The sequence below is a fragment of the Halyomorpha halys genome, unplaced genomic scaffold (genome assembly GCF_000696795.3).
Source record: "Halyomorpha halys isolate HHAL.00 unplaced genomic scaffold, Hhal_1.1 Scaffold1565.1, whole genome shotgun sequence".
In the NCBI taxonomy this organism is placed as follows: Eukaryota; Metazoa; Arthropoda; class Insecta; order Hemiptera; family Pentatomidae; genus Halyomorpha; species Halyomorpha halys.
The window spans coordinates 63458-69940 of NW_027109840.1; the positions used below are offsets into that span (position 1 = coordinate 63458).

Below are 6483 nucleotides of genomic sequence, written 5' to 3' on the forward strand. Positions count from 1 at the left end.
AAAAAAAAAAAAAAAAATCTTACCCCTGTCGAACAGATCCGCTACCTTGGACTACATCTGGACGAACGATTAACCAAGAATCCTCACACAAGACTGAAAACAGTGGAAAATTCACGTCGATTTCAACTATTACAGCACTTACTAGACAAACGATCTAAACTTCCAACTCATTACAAAAAGACTGATCTACATGACTGTAATAAAGCCAATCAGACATATGGAGTTGAGCTTTGGGGCTCCACTAAACCTTTTAATTCCTCTCGTATCCAATCCTTACAATCCAAAATCCTTCGTAATGTCCTCAATGCTCCTTACTTTGTCACAAATAAAATCATACATAAAGAACTTAATGTTCCCTATGTAACCGATCTAGCCCGAACCAGATATCACTCCTTCCATTACAAACTCCCTAACCACTCAAACCCCCTAGTTTCTAACCTTGCATCCTCTTCCACTCCTGACAATCCTCCGAGGCGCCTCTTAAGAAGATGGCCACGATACCTATTAATATAAAATTCATTAGAGTGCTACTGACTACTACCAATGGGTAGTTGGTGTACTCTCTACACACCTGTAACACTCCATTTTAACTAAGATCAAATTTACTGAATGTATTATATAATATTCAGTTGTAAATTTCAATAAAGATAAAAAAAAACTTATAATATAAAAGAAACTACTTTTAATAATAAATGCACTTTTTTCTGAAAAAACATTTATGTCTATTATTTGATTTGAGGGATGGTTTGTCACATGGTAACGCTTTTATCATAGAAAACCAAAAGTAATTTATAAGATCGACAATAGGCAAAATTTCATACTCTCATCAACTTTACATCAGACATTCACGAATCCAATAAAAATTATAATTGTGCATGTTTTGTCATAATGTAGTTTCGAAATATTTATCTCCTTCCTATTCCAGAATTAACGGATTACGAAATATCGTGTATAAGTAGATAGCTATTGTTTCATATAGAAACAGTCAACATTTCCATTTTTGCAATATTCTAATAATACATGTTTTTTTAACTTTGAAGTCTCAAATCTGAGCTGTTTTCCAACCGAAAGTAAACAAAGCTCATCATAAAAAAAAATTTAAACGTTAATGAGAATTGTATGCCTGGGTTGTATATGTCAAATTTTAATTCCTTTCATACTAACGAATAAAAGAAAAAATGGTATAAACCGATAAAGTATTATTTTACAGATACTAGAACATAATTGATTTTAAGCGAAATTAGTGATTATTTTTAGATTGGTACTTAAAATAGGGGCTTGAAGAAATAGCTTGCAGTGCATAAGATGCATTTCTCCAAACATTGACCAATTTCCATCTAAAGTCCAAAATTGTCGTTTTGGTCTCTTATTCCATTTTCCTAAAATTATTTATTCTTCGAGAACACCAGAAGATGAGAATTTGGAGTAAGCATATTAGAGCATTATCTCAGCATATCGAATTCATAAAACCATATCTGAACTCAATGGTGCTTTAAACAAATAATAAATTTCACTTAAAAATATAGACCAATGGAATTTCAAAAAAATGTCTAAACGTCTACAGATCGACAAGAAACGTTTCAAGTTGGTAGCATTATGAGTATATACATTTTTACGGCTACGTTTTTCTTATCACTGAAGGAAACGTTTTTATAGTTGAATTAATAAGTTAATTACAGGTGGAAACAGAAACATTGCTATATTTTTATATATTTCCTAACCCATTGTCTGATATCTCGTTCCGATGGCTAAGAAATTTGAATTCAAGGTAAAAAAAGCATCAAACAAGTAAGGAAAGTATTAAAATAAAAATTAACTTTTATCGTATTTCTCATAAGAGATAGCAGCAGTCTCCAACGTCACCGAGGAATCTTCAGTAAGCTCCACCTAAATGTGCACAGAAAGTTTTGAAGAGCTGAGTAGCCAAGATGAATTCAATTCTACTTTTTGTAGCAGTACTGAGTAAGTAAATAATTTTAATTTTATACAACTAATTATATTTAATTAAATAATAATAACAATGAAGGTCTAAAGAACTTGAGGGTTCGATACCAATACAACCAATCAATCTCTACATACATTCTCCCAGTGATGCCTCTCCAAACACAATTCGACTAAATTATATTAAAAACAATCATCCCATCTACGTCTCGGTCTACCCCTAGGACTTTTTCCCGTCCGTTCAGTGTTTATAAATATTTTAGTGTTCCTGTTATTACTAAGCCTAACAACCTTATACGCCCGTCTTATACGCCACAATGCTTGAATTATATTTACTGGGTGTAGGTCTCTCAATTCAGTGTTCTGTAGTCTTCTTAATTCTCCCCTTTAATTCATACTTTTCCGAAAAGCTTAAGGCACTGTTCATACCTTAGTGTAAGAGGCCACCTCTCGCATACATAAATAACATTGGGCAGGAAAATAGTTTCATAAATTCTAATTTTTAAGTTTTTGGATAGAGAGCGCAAGCTAAACAATTTCGAAATTAAAAAATAACAAGTATTTACCGCCTTCAACCTCGATTTTATTTCTTCATCAATTTCGTTTTTTCTAGTTACCGTAGAACCTAAATATTTGAAACTAAATCTAAAAACATACATCATAATATTTATTATCCTTATTAAAACTTACAGATATTGCAATCGTGGAGTTGTCTTACGGGGACAAGGATGGTACCTGTAGTAAGGAGGATTTCCCTTCAAGGAGCTGCCAAATGGCTTGCACTAAGCAATATGATCCTGTTTATGGTTGTAGGCCAGATGGATCCTGTAAATGCTTCGGGAATTGCTGCACTATGATAGCAGCCAATGAGTGTGGAGAAGGTAAGGTTGAGGTTACCAATACATAAATCAAATTTCATCGCGTTTTATCTAGACTGAATTTGTCGTCAGATTCACCCCCCTTACATGGTCTAAACGTGTTTTGGACCACTTTTAATCACTGCTTTAATCTGTTAAATTTATATCCATTAAAAGAAAACTTGCTCGATGTTCCTTGATACTCCTTATTTGGTCACAAATAAACTCATTCACAAAGACCTTAACATGGCATTCGTTGCATATTTGACCCAAAACAGGTATGCGTCTTTTCATTCCAAACTCCTTAACCATCCTAACCCATTAATTCTTAATCTTTCATCCTTAACAATCCCTGATAATCCTCCGAGGCGTTTGAAAAGAAGATGGCCACGGGACCATCTAATTTAAATTAATGTTTGAAATACCACCAATGGGTAGTTCCTTCCCAAGATTTTCAAGTGTATATGAAACATACTACATATTTACCTATTGTATTATTTTGTACAGTTGTAAATTACATTAAATAAATAATTAAAATAAATTTATTTATTGCTATTCACAACTTTATAAAAAAATTAATACAAAAAGTAACTTTGCTGCAGTGACATAATGGCATGATGCAAACATGTGCGGAATGTTGAGATTCTGAGGGATGACTTGATTTGTGACAAAGTAAGGATCATTAAGGATTTTGAACAGTAAGGGTTGAATTCGGGAAGAATTATATGGTCTAGTGGAGCCCCAAAACCACGTCAAGAGACACGCGATATATTTCCTAAGTACATCGCACGAGGCTTTGGACCTGCACTGTCTGTTGAAACAATGTTTAATAAAAATAAGTTTAACCCCAAAGCTCAAATTCGTATGTCCAGATAGACCTAATAATAGTCATTTAGACGAGTCATTTGTTATAGATTGGAAGTTAAGACCGTCGGTCTAGTAAATGTTGTAATTGTCGGAGTCGACGAGCAGTCTACTGTTATTTGAATCTCATATGAATTTTTGATGTGACATACAAATTAAAATTCGAAATTTTTAACGCAATCCATTACCTTATTGTATACTTCATATATAGTTATATATGTCATTTTTCAAAGAAGATAATGAGATGTTAGTGACCACTTAAAGTTCTTTTTTTTCGTAAATTATTATTATACAATATTATTTTAATTTTTACTGTTCACACTTTGCACAGTAACGATAACAAAATATAAATTTTTGTCTAATTAAAATTTAGATTCGTCACTCCATTAGTGTTTTATTATAAAATTTAACATTTCTTTCTTTATTAATATTAATTTTTTTAACATTTAACAAATTTTACAGGTCCTTATGAAGATAGTGGAAAAAAATGTGATACATGAATATCACAAGATATGACAGAACGCCATAAATATTCAAACTGTTGAAAATATAATCAAATATATGTTTATACGGATGCATTATATAGTATATTTTATTAATTACCTATTTTTTCATCAATAGAAGACAAACTGTTGAAATTAATTTGTTTCTAGTTGAATATTGATCGATAGGCAACTTGTCAGTCAATATCTAACTGAAAACAGTTTTATGAATAATAAAAGTTTTAATTAAAAATATTTATTTTATTAAACCTTTATGTATTGTATAGACATAAACAACCCATAATAAACTGTGATAATGTGCTATTAATAGAACAGGAAAATGTGATCCGTTTGTAACCAGTCCCTAGGAGACTCGCATATTGGGTCGCCGCGTGATTTCAGTTTCTAATTTCCCTTTCTGGCTTTTCGAATCATTAAACGGGGAAGGCTTAGGTGGGATTCGGGAACGTAGTAAAGCTGTTAGTTGGATTTACATACAATTTGTTTTAGTTATTCATAGCTCCTAGTTCCTATCTGAAGTAGAAGTATTCCCTAAAGTTTCTTCTAGATTGGGAATAAACCAGTAGTATAGTTGTGGGTGCGTTCAACCCAAAAACAATTACAAAAACAAAAATTTGGAGATTTGTTGAGTTGTTATAGTTTTTTTTTTATTATTTTATATACTAACACAGAAGATAATGTACCAAAGACAGTTATTTCATTTGTGTAGATTAACACGTGCTCCGCTTGGCTTTTATAAAATAAAACCAAAACTACTTTATAGAGGTAAAAAGAATGAGAAAATATTTATTCTAGATTGAGTAAATTAAAAGGAAACGCTTCCATTCTGACCGACCCACTCAGCCTATTATTGCTTCAAGAGGAAACTTGGATTGCCGCTCGTGGCCAGAGATTTGTTTATTAATTAAGTGCTGTATGAAGCATACCTTAAACTAAATGCCAGGCACGCATTCAATTTTGGTTGTCTAGTTCGATTTTAGTGGACTGTATATTGAAATATTTATCTCCTTCCTAATCTAGAATTAACGGTTTACATTTCCATTTGACATATCATCACAGGTAAACAATGACAGAAATGTTACCTTAAAATTAAAAAAAAAAAAAAAATTGCTGTTTTGGGTGCATTTTTGCAGTTTTCTGATAATACATGTTTTTTCAACTTTGAAGTCCCAAATCCGAGCTGTTTTCAAACCGAAAGTAAACAAAGGTCATCATAAAAAAAAAAAAAAATTAAACGTTTACTATTTTTACAAAGATTTTTAATCCCATCCTGGAAAAGAAGGGGTATAAACATTGCCAGTTTGAAGTTTACTTATAATAAAATACCCTAGGATTTTACATGTCAAATGTAAAGAAGCTTGAAATGAAACTAATCAACTTCAATATTTTTGTTTATAATTCCCTGCAACATCAATATCAGTGGTTAATATGAATTGCGTGCCAGGTTTTATAAGTCAAATTTTAATTTCTTCATCCTAACAAATAAAAAAAAATGGTTTAATCCAATAAAGTAGCAACTCAGTGATCTTTTTTAAATTGTTACTGAAAATTGGGGCTTGACGAAATAGCTGGCAGTGCCTAAGATACATTTCTCCAAACATTGACCAATTTCTCCATTAAGTCCAAAATTGTCGTTTTGGTCTCTTATTCCATTTCCTTAAAAATATTTATTCTTCGAGAACACTACAAGGAGAGAATTTAGAGTAAGCATATTAGAGCATTATTTCCAATTCATAAAAGCATACTTGAACTCAATGGTGCTTTAAAAAAATAATAAACTTCATTTAAAAATATAGGCCAATGGAATTTCAAAAAAATGTCTAAACGTCTACAGCTCGACAAGAAACATTTCAAGGTAGGCAGCATTTTGAGTATATACATTTTTACTACTTTTTTCTTATCACTGTAGGAAATTTTTTTATAGTTGAATTATTAAGTTAATTATAGGGGGAACAGAAACATTGAGTGTCATTGCTATATTTTTATATATTTCCTAACCCATTGTCTGATATTTCTTTCCGATGGCTAAGAAATTTGAATTCACAGTAAATAAAGCATCATACAAGTAAGGAAAGTATTAAAAAAAATTAAATTTTATCGTATTTCTCATAATAGATAGCAGCCAGTCTCCAACATCACCCAGGAATCTTCAGTAAGGTCCACCTAAATGTGCACAGAAAGTTTTGAAGAGCTAAGTAGCTAAGATGAATTCAATTCTACTTTTTGTAGCAGTACTGAGTAAGTAAATAATTTTAATTTTATATATCTAATTATATTAATTGATACAATAATAATAATAATAATAATAATAATAATAA

General features: G+C 31.3%; 1 long non-coding RNA gene across 1 annotated transcript in view; it reads left to right on the top strand.

Moving 5' to 3' along the window:
- The first annotated feature begins 6300 nt into the window (after positions 1-6300).
- LOC136795914 (uncharacterized) overlaps positions 6301-6483 on the top strand; it is an 11546-nt gene continuing 11363 nt past the window's right edge. The window contains exon 1 of the long non-coding RNA XR_010843624.1: positions 6301-6403. This is a non-coding gene — a long non-coding RNA (uncharacterized lncRNA). The remainder of the gene's footprint in view (positions 6404-6483) is intronic.